This window comes from Microtus pennsylvanicus, chromosome 2 (genome assembly GCF_037038515.1).
Source record: "Microtus pennsylvanicus isolate mMicPen1 chromosome 2, mMicPen1.hap1, whole genome shotgun sequence".
NCBI classification, from domain to species: domain Eukaryota; kingdom Metazoa; phylum Chordata; class Mammalia; order Rodentia; family Cricetidae; genus Microtus; species Microtus pennsylvanicus.
The window spans coordinates 131,253,830-131,268,402 of record NC_134580.1 but is presented as its reverse complement, the minus strand read 5'-3'; the positions used below and the strand labels follow the sequence as shown (position 1 = coordinate 131,268,402).

General features: G+C 45.9%; 1 protein-coding gene across 5 annotated transcripts in view; it reads right to left on the bottom strand.

Annotated features, from left to right (window-relative positions):
- Cep250 (centrosomal protein 250) overlaps window positions 1-5,300 on the bottom strand; it is a 45,964-nt gene extending 40,664 nt beyond the window's left edge. For 4 of the 5 annotated variants that reach the window (XM_075962692.1, XM_075962693.1, XM_075962694.1 and 1 more), the window contains exon 1: window positions 5,182-5,300. The gene's annotated coding sequence lies outside the window, so the exon portion shown is untranslated. The remainder of the gene's footprint in view (window positions 1-5,181) is intronic. The other variant, XM_075962695.1, reaches the window with a different exon arrangement.
- Window positions 5,301-14,573: the final 9,273 nt, after the last annotated feature.

Genomic DNA, 14,573 nt, shown 5'->3' with positions numbered 1-14,573 from the left:
GTATGTAGCTGAAGATGACTTCAAACTCCTGACTCTCCTGCCTCTACCTCCCAAGTGTTGTAATTATAGGTGTGTGCTACCATTCCATAAAAATTTAAAAAATTCAAAAACAGATGCCAACATTCATGATCGAAAGGACGCACACACAATAAGCCTTTCTGGCTCTTCTGAATAACCAGGCTACTAACAAACAAGGCCATGACCCGAGATCTCCTGCCTCTCCATCATCTAAAGACTGAGGGTTGGGGCTGGAGAGATGGCTCAGTGGTTAAGAGCACCAGCTGCTCTTCCAGAGGTCATGAGTTCAATTCCCAGCAACCACATGGTGGCTCACAACCATCTGTAATGAGATCTGGTGCCCTCTTCTAGTGTGTGGGCATACATGGAGGCAGAATGTTGTATACACAATAAATAAATAAATTAAAAAAAAAAAGACTGAGGGTTCTAGGGCTCAGCCCTGAGTCTCTCTATACACTCACTTCCTAGGTAGCGCTGACGACTATCTCCATTAGCTAAAATTGGTGCGTTCTGCATTCAAATACAAGACCCTGACTCAACATATAAGGTGGAATAAAATCAGGGGAGACATTCAATATTAATCTCTGCTCCTGCACAGTGAATGTGGATATACACTTGCACATACACTACACACATAAAACAAGAACAGAAAAAGAAAACAAAACAAAAAAAAAACCCACCAAACTACTATCCTCACCACTACCACCACCGAAAATGAGAGGGAGCCTAATTTGGCTGTAGTACAGTTTGGGCAGTCAGGAGGTCAAGCAGAAGGATCTAGTGGTTAAAGTCATTTTCATTATACAGTGAGTTCAAGGTTAACCTGGTTACATCAAATCAAGTCTAAAATTAAAAAGTGAAACCAACTTTTCTCTTTGAGTGTAGTATGACTAAAGTAGAAACGACTAACACTAGACAGTGGCTCATCAGCCAAGAGCACTTGATGTTCTTGCAGAAGACCAGCGTTCAGGTCTCAGCCCCCAGATGGTGGAGTTACCACCTGTAACTCCAGCGCCCGGGGCTCCAACACCCTTTTCTGACTTCTGAGGACATATATGTAATGCGCATACATACGTGCAGGCAAAACATCCATACACATAAAATAATAAAATAAATCTTTAAAAAATGTTTAAGTAATGCCGGGTAGTTGTAGTGTACACCTTTAATCCCAGCACTTGGGAGGCAGAGGCAGGCGGATCTCTCTGATTTCGAAGCTAGCCTGGTCTACAAGAGCTAGTTCTGGGACAGGCTCCAAAACTACAGAGAAACCCTGTCTTGAAAATCAACCAACCAACCAAACAACCAAACAAACAAACAAAAGAATGTTTAAGTAGAAATGCCTTCTGAGATGAGTTCACAGAAGGCACTGTGGCTTGTTGTTCGCTTACTCTTCTGAACAACTCTCTGGAGAAAAACCTGCTCTGTCCTGAGGACACACAAGTACCTCTGAGGAGGCCCAGGAGAAAGCATTGGGAGTTCTGCCAACAGCCTTGTGAGTGAGGCATCTTGGAAGCAGATTTTCCAGCCTCTGGTTGAAACCTCAGATTACTGTCAGCCTTGCCTGTGTCTCCTAAGCCAGAAACACCAGCTAATCTGCTCCAACTTCCAACCCACAGTGGCTGTGTGAGACCATAAACAACTGCCGCTTAATACCAAACTCAGGATAATTCCTTGTACGGCTGCGTAACTGGAGCACGGCCAAAGCTTCCTCGGTGCTCGTGATACCTCCTAAAGTCTGTCTTGTTTTGCTTTTCCTCAACAGAACAGTTACAGGATCCTTTTAAAAACACAACAGGGCTGCTGAGGTGTCTCGGGGAGTAAAAGTACTTGTTACCGTCCCGACGGCCTGAATTCAGTCCACAGAACCCAGAGTGGAAGGAGAGAATTGCCCCATAAAGTTGTTCTCTAACCTCTACCCGAGAACTGTAGCACACACTTGCACACACATGCACACAAAATAAAACAAACAAACAAAACATAAGCAGCCAAGCATGGTGAGACATGCCTAAAATCCTGGCACTTGTGAGGTTGAGGCAGAAGGAGTGTCAAAGTTAGAGTCTTCCATGGACTATGTAGTAAGTTTGAAGGCAGCCTGGGCTACACATAGACCCCCTGTCTCAAAAAACAAAACCCCCCAAACCCTAGGTAACAGCCAACTACAGTTAAAGAAGATCTTTATAATCGTCTGTAGAGTCCTAATTGACCCATCTTAGCCAAATGAATTAATCCTCTCTCACCTCCTTGGCCATGCCTCCAACCACATAGCCAGCCCTCAGGTGCTTAGAACACAGCAGGAGCCGCGCTCACATATTAGTGAGACCTCTAACCAGGTCTCTGATCAACTGTCACTTTTTTAGTAAGCTGTGTCGTGTAAAGTGACACCACTCCCAGACACAAGCACTGGCAATTCTACTTACCATGTCTAGCGGCCTCTAATTATTATGTGCAACAACTTACCAAAATGTAAACCCCGCCAGTACAGGAATACTGTTTTCTCTTTGCTTGAGACGGTGTCTTGCTACAGTGGCTCAGGCTGACCTAGAACTCATGAATCTAGTTCTGCCTTCCAAGTACTTAGATTACAAATGTGTACCGTCACCCCAGCTAACATCACTTCACTAAATGCTGTATTCCAAGCTCCTAAAATAGACCTGGTGTGTATGAAGTGCCCAATAAACCTGACTGGCTGATAGCTAACATTAAGTAACATGATCCTTATGTTTTACAAAGTGTTGGCAGCTCCATAACCATTCATAAAGCAAAAGTAAGATCATGTATAGTGTGTACAGTGTTTAACTCTTAAAATAATCAGTTGCAACCTTCATTATCAAAAAAAAGAACACAAACACCAAAAACAAACAAACAAACAAAAAACCTTAGCGGTATAGGATTACTGTCTCAGCTGGGCAGTGGTGGATCATCCTTTAATGCCAGCACTTGGGAGGCAGAGGCAAGAGCATCTCTGAGAATTTGAGGTCAGCCTGGCTACAAAATGAGTTTCAGGATAGCCAGAGCTGTGATACAAAGAAACCTTGTCTTGAAAAAAAAATTACGATCCTCATTTTACAATCAAGAAAACTAAGATTCAGTGCTCCACAATTAGGAAGACTTGTTCTTGAAGAGCTGGGTTCCATTCTTAACACTCGCTAGTGACTAACAACCATCTGCAAGTCCAGCTCCAGAGGGCTTGAGGTCCTCTTCTGACTTCTGATGGCACCAGGCACACAGATGGTGCGCATACATACATGTAGGCAAAGCACTCATACATACAAAATAAAAATAAATAAAATCCTGAAGAAGAAGAAGAAAAAAGAAAGAATGGAGGAAAACCAGTGTTTTAAAAAATGTTAGTGTGAGCGGGTATCATAGCCCATGTCTTTAATCTCAGCACTCATGAGGCAGAAACAGGTGGATTTCTGAGTTTGAGGCCAGTCAGGTCTACAAGAATGAGTTCTACGTGGAGAGACTGTCTCAAAAAACAAACAAACAAACAATGAAACAAAGCAAAACAAAACAAAATACAGAAGTATGAAGGAGATGGTTCTTTGGTTAAAAAGCCATATTGCTCTTGCAGGGGATCCAAATCCAATTTTGATCGCCCACTCTGGGCAGCTGATAGCTGCCTCTAACTCCGGCTCCAGATCTAAGGCCTCGAGGTTCACGTGCACCCCACACACAAAATTAAAAGTGAATATGATTTTTAGATGGAAAGTGAAATGGGAGCATGGCTCAGCAGGGAAAGGGAGGCCTGATGACTTGAGTGTGACCCCCCATGAAGGTGGAAGGAGGCCCCAACTCCTCAAAGCTGTCTTCTAGCCTCCCTGTGTACATCAGGGCACAACTCCACACACACACACACACTTTTTTTTTTTTAAGGAAGAAACACAACTAGTTAGTGGCAAAGTAGAAACCAAATTCTAATCTGATTCCAGATTCTACACTCATCTCATTAGCTGTCAAAGCCAAAAATTAAAATCACAGCCCCACGGAGCATTTCCCAATGGGGCGTGAAGCGATGGCATCCATGTCTAAAGCTTTCTGGGGTTGAAGGAGCAAAGTACAGAAGAATGTTCCTGGAAGAACACGGGCTGTCAGTGTATCAGTAGGACAACCCAAATCTCATCTTGATTATTTTTGTTATGAATTCTATTTGATCTGGTAAGATCAATTCTCCTTTATAAGCCTGGCCTTGGATGTCCAAGACCTGAAATCTCAGCTTCTAAGGATGCCAAGACAAGACGACATCAAGTTCAAATCAAGCCTTGGTAAATTGGTAACACCTTGTCTCAAAATAAAAGAGTAAAAAGAGGGCTTGGATTAGCTCAGTGGCAGAACACTGGTCAGCACGCAGAAGACCATAGGTCCAATTCCCATTACAAAAGCCCTTTTAGTAAAATGTGAATTGTAACCCTGGCCTCCATATCTTACAGGCTAAAGTAAAAACAGCAACTCAAAGACAATCTAGTTAAGTTATCAATCATTTACATTGGCAGATTCTAGCTCTAACTTGATTTATGAGGGCTTATTTCTTCATGCATAAAATGTGAACAAATGGAACCCACATCGTAGATCGCTGTGTGAATTAACGGGGCCTTTGCAGGTAACGCATTTAGCAGAGCTGTCATCTTGTGACCATTCAGTAACTTTACTATCATCGTGGGACACAGAGCTGAAAAAAAGACATGACTTCGAATAAACAAGCCCCAAACATGAGCCAGGGGAAGAACATTGACTTGAGCAAAGATGGCAAAACCCAAGAATCGAGATTAGCTGTGCCTGGAGCAGGCCTCTAGGAAAGATTCTGAAGAAGTGAGGAAGTGGTCTTCGAGCTGGGTCCTGAGGAATTAGGAATCTGAGAGGGAGCAGAGGACTGGGACCGGACTTTCAAGGGGTAGATCACGTGCAAAGCCTTAGGGGCACAGGGCGCTGCGAAGCTCGGGGGAGCACGAAGTGAGATCTGCAGGGAGCGCAGCGTCTTAGCCGGTTAGCCCTGGCTACGGCTGTGGGCCACCCTGGGGTGCAGTTCTCCGGAGCTGTGGCTGCAGCAGGAAGCTCAGGCAGGCAGGCCCGGACCCCTGCCCAGCCGCTGCCCAGGCGAGATTCCCGCGGGCGCCCGGGCTCTGGACCGTTAGACTCGGCACCTCCCGCCTGCCCCAGACCCACCTCTGCAGCGCCAGTCCCCGGGAATCCCCGAGTGCTCCTCAGCAACCGCAGAAGCGAAACAGCAGCCCGGCGGCCAGGCCCGGGGCGGCCCTCGGCCCGGCGGCCAGGCCCCGCCCCCCAAACTCCCGCCCTTTCTTGGGGGACGGCCCAGCGGAGCCGAGGGCCGGGAGCCGGCGCGCCGAGGCTGCGCCTCTCGCCATATTAAGTACTGGCAGCCAACTTCCTAAAGAGTCTCAAAAAGGAAAAGGGGGTATAGTGAGACACACGAGCGCTCTCCAGAAATAGACACAGCCACAGTGTCTGAATTCTAGCACTGAACGTTCAGAAGGGAGAAGAAACACCCGCTCTCCGACTTCCGCCCGCGGCTTCAGAGTTAAATAACGCGCACGCGTAAAACCAAGATCTAGGGGCACCTGCGCACTGTTGCACTAACAGTAGTGACTGCGTGATAGGGTCTAGTTGTGGTTAAGTCTGGGCGAGCGACTCAACTTTCCATCTTTCCGGGTCCTCCACGCAGCCTCGGGCAACACAGCATCTACAAACAACTTAGTGTCTTTTGGAATACTCGGTACTCCACAAGCCTTTGCACAGTATTGCTTTGCTGGAACGGTTTAAATGCCAGGAGGGCTGCGGTTTGTCCAGTTATGACTACCTCTAGACGTCTGCTTTCCGCTTTTTTCTTAGCGTAGAAATTTCATTTGTCTGACTCCTGGTTGTCTCTAGTTTTAGTCGAGACAAAGGTCGGAAAAAAACAAAACAAAACAAAGAAACCAGATGAATTTTCTCTATGGGCACTACATGAGACTGACCTTGAGGATACAGGGCCATCTTTGAGCATCTCTGACTCTAGCATCCAGTACAAGGGCTGGCACAACAGCAAGTGTTGAGAGAACCAGTGTACAAACTGTGTGTACCCAAGAGAAGTCGGCTGGGCGGTGGTGGCACACGCTTAATCCCAGCACTCAGGAGGCAGAGGTAGGCAGATCTCTGGTTTGGAGGTCAGCCTGGTCTACAGAGAGTTCTTGGACAGCCAGGGCTACACAGAGAAACCCTGTCTTGAGAAACGGAGAGCGAAGACACAAAGGGAATCTGAGAAGGGAGCACTCCGTTAAGCACCTCACAGCTTTTTATTTGATTTGAGTGATTTTGTTGGAACGAAGGTCCATGCTTGGGGACAAGCATCTGTGACGCCATCTATTCTGATCTCTTATATAAGAACCTTTTGTTTGTCTGGGTTTTTTTGTTTTGTTTTGGTATTTTTTTGATTTTGATTTAGGGTTTTTCCTTTGAGTCTTGACTGTTTTTTTGTTTTGTTTTGAGCCTGTACTGGAACTAGCTCTTATAGACCAGGCTGGGCTTGAAGTCACAGAGATCCACTTGCCTCTGCCTCCCAAGTGCTGGGATTAAAGGCGTACACCACCAACGCCCTGGGAATCCTGGCTGTTCTGTAACTCACTCTGTAGTTCAGGCTGGCCTCGAACTCTGGGATCCACCTGCCTACGCCTCCTGAGTACTGGGATTAAAGGCGTGTGTCCACACTGTCCAGCTCAACCCTGTTTATTACATTGGATTTAATTGTTTTATGTGTATATGTGTATGAATGTACACATGCGAAGGCCAGAAAAGACAGTGCTGGAGTCGGTTTTCTCCTTTCAGTCTGTGGGTTCCAGAGAACAAGCTGGGGTCATCTGGCTCTGTGGTAAATGCCTTTACCTTCTGAGCTATCTTGCCCTTTAATGGTTATTGGGGAGGGGGTGAAGTAGCGAAAAACCAAATGGTTCTGAAAAACAAGCTGTGTAGAGCAGGAAGAAGAGGCACCTTCGACCTAGAGAGAGCTGCAAAGAATTGGTGAGGACTCATCCCAGAAAAGCAATCCCACAAGCCCTGTGGAAGCATGTTCTCCGTTGCTGCATTTGGAATGAAGATAAACAAACCAACCTGTTAGACATACCCGATCTTTTCTACCTCTAGGCCTTTTAATATATTTTGCCCTTGACCTAAACCACTACTCCCCCCTCTTTCTCTCAGCTGTTGGCTTAACTGGCATTCATTCATATAGTATTTTACTATGTAGCCCTGGCTGTCCTAGAACTCGCTCTGTAGACCAGGCTAGCCTTGAACTCACTCACAGAGATCTGCCTGCCTCTGCCTCCCGAGTGCTAGCATTAAAGGCGTGCACTACCAGGCTGTCTCCTTTCCTAAAGGTTCCCTCAGCATGATTTCTGCTGTGAAATTCGAGCAGCTGAGATGGATAAAAGTTGAGCCTACATAAGCTTGAACATCTGTGTCCTGGGCGCTTATGGTAGAAGAAGGTACTGACTCCCAAAAGTTGCCTTCTGACCTCTGCACATATGTCAAGTCACATGTACACCTCTGCATGTGTGAGCACGCGCACACACACACACACACACACACACAAGCCCTAATAAAATAATTTTTGAAAAGTAAGACCCTATATTTTCCATCATGGTTCTTTGTTTCTTTTATAGTAATTCTATTTTTTATTTGCTGACTTACTATTTTCATACTTTTCCCCTATGAAATTTAAGCTTCATGAAGTTATGAGCATGAGTTATTCTGAGGGTTTCTTATATAGTCTGACAAGTGTGTGTTAAATATTTTCTTAGCTAACAGATCTCTCCGCTGACTCAAATAATCCCAATCAGATCAAATCAGACCGAATTAAAAGATGCCCATATTTAATGGATGACAATACTCTCGAGTGGCCCCAGGAAAACATGGAGAGAGGAAGAGAGAGAAGGGGAGACCACAGGGAACCCGGAGACCACATGTTCATTCTTTGGGGGAGCAGTTTAAATAGCCTGTGGAAGTGGTCCCGATCTTCCCTGGGGAGGGGTCATCATTTGGCCGGGTTTTTGTGCCCCTCCATGGGGAGGGGTCACTTTTTGGCAGGCTTTCTCAGAGGTGGGGTTTGGACAGAGGCAACTCTTATGCCAGAAGCTGGGGTGAAGCCCCCAGGCAAACAATCCAGACTTTTTGTGTAAAGGGGTGCCGGGGAGCTGAGGTGACCCTTCCGACCAAACAGTGTTTTTTAATAAGTATCCATTGACCTGAGTAAGTCAAATCATCCTCAGGATTAAAAAATTACCGAGACGAAAGTCCACCAGCAGGTACTGGGAGTGTGGCTCAGTTTATTGTGCCTGCCTAGCATTTGTGAAGCCCTGGGTCTGATGGAACTGGGCATGGTGGACAGTCCTGTATCCCAGCACGTGAGAAGTGCAGGCAAGAAGATCAGAAGTTCAAAGTCATTCCCAGCCACTCAGAGTCACTCTCAGCTACATAAAGAGTTTCAAAGGAGCCTGGACTATGTGAGATCCTGTTTCAATAACCAAAAATTAAAACAGAAAATCCATCAGCAAACTGCCAGCCTACTTTAGGGAATAGACATAGGTTTCAATCACCAAAATATAACACTAAAAGGGGTCATTGAAGTAGAAAAATCAATACTGAACAGTAATCATTAATCATTGACCCTTGTAAGGGGGGATCATTCATGTCCTTACTATTTTATCCATTTACGCAGCAGGCTTTTATCGGACCGTTGTTATGTTTTGCTATCAGATGATAACACAATGTGTTAACAACCTGTTGGAAATTCTATGAAAATACAATAAAGTGATACCACCAGGAACTACCTGGGCCAGAGCAGAAAGTGGAGTTGCTGATGTAAAATCATGGGTGACCTTGTCCCTCGAGGATTGGTAGGCACACAGTAGGCACATCAGCCTTTGGGCATCCTGCAAACTGCAAGGAACATTTGGGACACCAAATAAAATTAAATTGGACCTAGAGTCTCAGTAGCCAGACTGGGGAGGAGGAATGAGAGGAAAGAAAGAGAGAAATGGATATGAAAGAAAACCAACCCTGGTCCCCTCAGGTAAACTGTGTGTCTTCCTCTACATCCTAAACTAAATCTCTGTGAATTCGCCTCCGTGCAGGCCCCAAACTGACTCTACAGCCACCCATCTTGTTTCTTTCTTTCTTCTTTTCTTTTTTCTTTGAGACGGGGTTTCTCTGTGTAGCCCTGACTGTCCTAGAACTCACTTTCACAGAGAGAAACCCTGTTTTCCTCAGATGTGCATTTATGTGTGGCTGTGTGTGTTGGTGTGTGAGCACAGCTCTGTGTCACAGCTGTGGAGGTCAGAGGGCAACCTTGGGTGTCAGTCCACATCTTCTCCGTCTTGTGACAGGGTCTCTGGCTCACCACTAGCTGGCCAGCAAGCTTCTGTCGTCCCCCCCCACCACCACCACCACTGCTTCTGCCTCTCATTTCTCTGTGGATTCTTTTGTGCTGCCACATCTGGCTTTACATAAATTCAGATTGTACAAACTGTGGTTATCCAAACTTTAAAAAAAAAAAAAAGTGTTTTTTTTTTTTTCTTTTCTGGAGGTAGGAGCTTAGTATGTAGCCCTGGCTGTCCTGGAACTTGCTCTGTAGACCAGGCTGGTCTTGAATTCACAGTGATCCTCCTGCCTCTACCTCTTGAGTGCTGAGATTAAAGGTGTGTGTAGGGCCCTGGTCTCTCTTATCCCTGGGGTGCATTTGTGGGGACAGTTTATGATCAACTAACTAAGCTTCCTGTGTGTTTCTGTGCTATTCCTGCCCCGCCTGGTGGTTAGCTACAGGGCATTTACTCCATTGTTAATATGGTAATTTCCCACCTGCCTGGGCGGAGATCCTTGTGCTGCAGTTAGGTAGATAAGGACTCTCCCAATGCTGAATAAACTGGCATTCGGCTGATCTCCTTTCGAATGACCCTGGTCTCTCTGTGTGTTCTTTTCAATCTCCAGGCCCTTGCTCGACTCACGTTCGGTACAGTGGCGCGCGAACTGTACCGAGGGTGTAACACAAAATCGGGTGTTACAGGTGTGTGCCACCACTGCCCAGCGAATAAGTTATTAAACTTCTTATCTGTTACATATCAACTGCAAATGGGGTTCTTGGGGTTTGGAATTTGTTTTTGCTTTGCTTTATGTTTTGTTTTACATTTATTTATTTATTGACAATTTCCAGGAGTTAATTCTCTCCTTTTATATGGGTTCCAGGAATTGAACTCGGGATGTCGGGCTTGACAAAAAAATGCCTTTATCTGTGAGCCATCTTGTTGCCCTCTACAAGGGTTCTTGGTATTTTTGTTTTACGCTTCTTTCTATTTGGGTATTTCTCCTCCTCCTCCTCCTCCTCCTCCTCCTCCTCCTCCTCCTCCTCCTCCTCCTCCTCCTCCTCCTCCTCCTCTTCCTCCTCCTCCTCCTCCTTCTCTTCTTCTTCTTCTTCTTCTTCTTCTGCTTCTGCTTCTGCTTTTTCTTCTAATGTATACAGTGTTCTGCTTGCATGTGTACCTGCACGCCAGAAGAGGGCGCCTGAAGAGGGCACCAGATCTCATTATAGATGGTTATGAGCCACCCCTGTGGTTGCTAGGATTTGAACTCAGGACCTCTAGAAGAGCAGCCAGTGCTCTTAACCTCATCCATCTCTCTAGCCCCTCTACTAGGGTTCTTATATGTAATGTGGAAGGTAGAATTTACTTGCCTGTTTATTTTTAAGTTACTTTCTGTGTGTGCATGTGTGCAGCGGTGGAAGTGGGTGCATATTGTGGTGTTTGTTTAGAGGTCAGAGCACAGCTTTCCTGGGGTTCATTCTCTCATTCTTCTCGCTGAGACGGAGTCTCTTGTGTCTCTCTGCTGCTGTACTGTGTATTGTGGGCTCTCTGGCTGGGAGCTTGCAGTGATTCCCGTCTCCTCTTCCTAGCTTTGTGCGAGAGTGCTGAGATTACATACTCTAGCCACTACATCCAGCTCTTTGTGGGTCCCAGGGATTGAATTAAAGTCATCATGCTAAATGGCATGTGCTTTTACCCACTGAGCCATCTCACCAGCCCTTTTGCTTTATTGTTTAGACATAGTCTTAGTATGTAGTTCAAGCTGATCTTAAGGTCATGATCTTCCTGCCTCAGCTTCTTCCCAAGTGCTCGGATTACAGGCTTGCACCACCACGCCTGATTTGAGAGACAGAATCATCAGAATCCCTGACCATATGGTGCTCTGGTTAGTGCCTATCTACAACACTCTGGGTTTCCATCTTCGTGGCTGGTTCCGGGATCCCTGCTGTCTGTGGGTCTGTAAACAGACTCACCAGTCGCCCAGATCCCAGGAGTCTGACTGGTTCAATTCTCACCTTGGGGAGGTGAGAATGAAACCAGACCAGGTTGCGGGTGGTGACACTTGCCCTGACTTATACAATGGGTACACCTCAACTAGATGTACTCCTCCTCACTTCCCCATCTCTTTCTCCCCCATGCCACTAGGAATCACAGACGTCCCGACTGCCAGCTTCTGCTATGAACCCTCCTTTCCTCTGAGACCTATGAGAAGGGACCCTCTCACTCTACACAGTGTGCCTGAGCTCTCCTTAGAGCCCTGCTAAACTGCTGTCTGTCTGTCCATGGCGTAGAGAACTCTCTCTCTCTCTCTCTTTTTTTTTTTTTTTGGTTTTTCGAGACAGGGTTTCTCTGTGTTTTTTAGAGCCTGACCTGGAACTAGCTCTTGTAGACTAGGCTGGTCTCGAACTCACAAAGATCCGCCTGCCTCTGCCTCCCAAGTGCTGGGATTAAGGTGTGTGTATGTGGTGTGTGTATGTGTGTGTATGTGTGTGTGTGTGTGTGTATGTGTGTGTGTGTGTGTGTGTGTGTGTGTGTGTGTGTGAGAGAGAGAGAGAGAGAGAGAGAGAGAGAGAGAGAGAGAATATGACATCAGAAGATTGCCTGCCTTTACATCCCGAGGGCTTAGATTAAAGGTGTGTGCCTCGTCTGCTCTTTCGACGATTCTGCGGATAGGATGGATTTTCTTTTTTTCGAGACAGGGTTTCTCTGTAGCTTTGAAGTCTGTTCTGGAACTAGCTCTTGTAGACCAGGCTGGCCTCGAACTCACAAAGATCCGCCTGCCTCTGCCTCCCAAGTGCTGGGATTAAAGGCGTGCACCACCACCGCCCGGCTTCGTAGATAACTCTTGTATTAAATCTCTTACTTCCAAAGGACGATCGCCCCGCCTCGGCGTTCTCCTTGTGTCCTAGACCTGAATGCTTCCAGAGTTTAGATGAAGGGAGCTAAGAATGGCAGGAGGATGGTAGGAATGGGAGGTAAAAATGGAATATTCAGCAAGAATCTGAGGTTTCTGAGTTCAAGAATTGCAAGAAGCTGAATATGGTGATTTTGAGGCCAGTCTGGGATACACAATATCCTTTCTCAAATAAACCAAACAGTAAGAAAGTTTCCAGGTGCCTAACTTTTACCCCTGAGGCTTTAAGAGCTTGGAGGGGTGGTGTAGGATTTTTTTGTGTCTTTCTTTAAAACACTATGTCAACTATATAGACTCTTCTCCAGTTTGGGATCCTCTTGTCTCACACTACTATGCCAGGATAATTTGATTTTGTTGTTGTTGTTGTTAAGGTTGTGTGCGCATGCATGTGTGTCTATGTACATCTACTACCCGCGTGTAGTACCCTTGGAAGCCAGAAGAGGACACCAGATCCCTTAAAGAATTAGTCAATAGGAGCTTGGGCAGCACCTGGATATCCTAGAACAGAACTCAGGTCCTCTGAAAGAACAGTAAGTGTTCTTAACCACTGAGCCATTCTCTGTCCCTCCCTCTTCTCCCTCCTTCCCTTCCCTCCCCCTCTTTTCTTTTGAGACAAGATCTTATATAGCCTGCTGTGCACTGGCTTTGAATAACACATGTGTGTGTATATGGTTGTGGGTGGGGGCTCGAGTGTTAAGCTGCCCATATGGAGGACACGGAACAATTTGTTGGAGTCAGTTCTCTCTTTCCACATTTATGCAGGTTTTTGGGAATCAAACTCAAGTTATCAGGTGTACTATGAATTCTAATTGGTCTTAATAATAGAAACTTGGAGTCAGAAATTAGGGGGTGAAAGCTGAGAGATCAGAGAAGCAGTGCAGCCAGCCACTAGGGGGACCTTTTACCTCTACTGAATCCTCAGACTGAAGGGGCGATCCTATCTCTACACATCCTCCGTGTAGAGATAGGATCGCCCTATCTGGATGAGCTCCTGTCTCCTCCCACCTTATATTCCTCTCTCCTCCCAGCCTTATCACTCCTGTCTCCCCCTCCCTAGTGCTGGGATTAAAGGCACGTGATCCTAAGTGCTGGGACCACCTTTGTGTGAGCTGTTTCTCTTTTAGAGAGATTAAATGTCCTGTAGCCTAGGATGGCCTTGAATTTACAGAGATCCTTCTGCCTCTATCTCTCAAGTACTGGGATTAAAGGTGTGTGCCACCATTGCCTGGCCTTTGTGGCTAAACAGTGGCTCAGGTCAGCACTCTGATCTTCAGGCAAGCTTTATTTGTTAGATTACAAACGAAGTATCACTGCAGTCAGGCTTGCTCAGCAAGTAATTTACTAAGCACTAAGCCATCTCAGAGCTCCCCAGCTATCACTCTTGACACTGTATTTGGCCTATTCTAATGCTTTGTTTTAAATAGTTTTCTTGCTGCATTTGCAGCTGCTGTGAGCCTTTATCTCAGTTCCTTGAGTAAGAAGTCAAGAACCACAGGGTGTGGTAATATACAACTTTGATCCCAGCACTCAGGAGACAGAGTCAGACAAATTGCTGGAAATCTGAGACCAGCCTGGTCTACATAGCAAGTTCCAGAGCAGCCAGGGCTACACACCAGTTTGTGTGGTGATAGGGAATGTGCTGGATAGTTTTATATCAAATTGACACAAGCTAAAATCCTTTTGGAGGAGGGCACATCAATTAAGAAAGTGCTTCCAACCGGGTGGTGGTGGTGCACACCTTTAATCTCAGCACTCTGGAGACAGAGGCAGGTGGACCTCTGTGAGTTCGAGGCCAGCCTGGTCTACAAAGCGAGTTCCAGACACACAGAGAAACTCTGTCTTAAGAAAAAAATGCCAAGATCATACGAACACAGGCCCCAGATTCTGACCCCTCTGACCACTGATAACATGTAAGTGTGATGTCGCCACATGCACCACACACCACACTTCCTTCTCTTCTTCCTCCTGTCCTTCCCTCCTTTATTATTTTCTTGTTTTTATTTTTGAGACAGGTTTTCTCTGTGTAGCCCTGGCTGCTATCCTGGAACTTCCTACATAGACCAGGCTGACCTTGAACTCAGAGATCCACCTGCCTCTGCCTCTTGAGTACTGGGATTAAAGACATATACCACCATGTTCATTTTTTAAAAAAATACTTATTTTATTTATAATTATGTATATATGTGTGTGTCTCTATGTGGTGTGTTCATGTTTAAATGCATGAGCCGAGGAGTCAAGAGAAGAGTGTCAGATCCACTGGAGCTGGAGTTATAGGTACTTATGAAGCACCCCGTGTT